Genomic DNA, 924 nt, shown 5'->3' with positions numbered 1-924 from the left:
CAGTCATAGGCTTGGTTGGGAACTCATTGTTTGCTCATACACATACAAACTTGTTATTTATTATGGCAATAAACTTGTTTATTAATTATAGCAATGAACTTTGTTTCTCATTATAGCAACGAACTTTGTTTCTCATTATAGCAACGAAATTCTATTACTGGAAACTTATTTACTTGTCTTAACAATGAATTCGTTTGCTCCTTGTAGCAACAAACTTGATTGCTCATTATAGCAATGAAACTTATTTACTCGTTTTAGCAACGAACTTTATTTACATGAGGATATGAACGTTGCATCTCATTTGGGCAACGTAACTTTATTTCTCACGATGGCAACAAACTTTGTTTATGAAAACTTATTTACTCATTTTTGCAAAATATTTTTATTTATGGAAACCTCTATCAAAACTTTGATTTTTATTCATGAAACTTATATTATTTTTAATCTGTGAGTACTCAGCAACTATTTTTATAGTTGACGCTCGTTTTACATGCTTTTTCAGGAATCATCGAGTAAGTGGCACTTAGGGACACATCACTTTTAGGAGCATTGGCATGTGTTGTATTTCTGTTTACATTGTAATTTCTTTTAAAAATTTGTTCAAACCCATTGTAAAATTGTAATGATTTTTAAACTATGGTTGGTGTTGTCTTTTAACTTTTGCTGTGAAACCCTTTATACTGCCACACCTCGTGTTTCCGCTTTAGCGGGGTGTGACAGAAATGGTATCGGAGCCGAAGGTTATAGAGAATACCGGTTTTCATTTGAAGAACCATAACTATAGCCAAAAATTTTCAAAATGTTTTTAAAATACTAACATACTACTGGCATAACTAATTCGAGTTCGCATTATTGGACTTTAATTAAGTATAGCCTGGCCAACTATGCTTAATTAAGGAAGGTTAATGTGAGGCTGGAAACGGT

Source organism: Lactuca virosa, chromosome 4 (assembly GCF_052849685.1).
Source record: "Lactuca virosa cultivar CGN04683 chromosome 4, Lactuca_virosa_CGN04683_v6, whole genome shotgun sequence".
Classification (NCBI taxonomy): Eukaryota; Viridiplantae; Streptophyta; class Magnoliopsida; order Asterales; family Asteraceae; genus Lactuca; species Lactuca virosa.
This window is presented reverse-complemented; position numbering follows the sequence as displayed.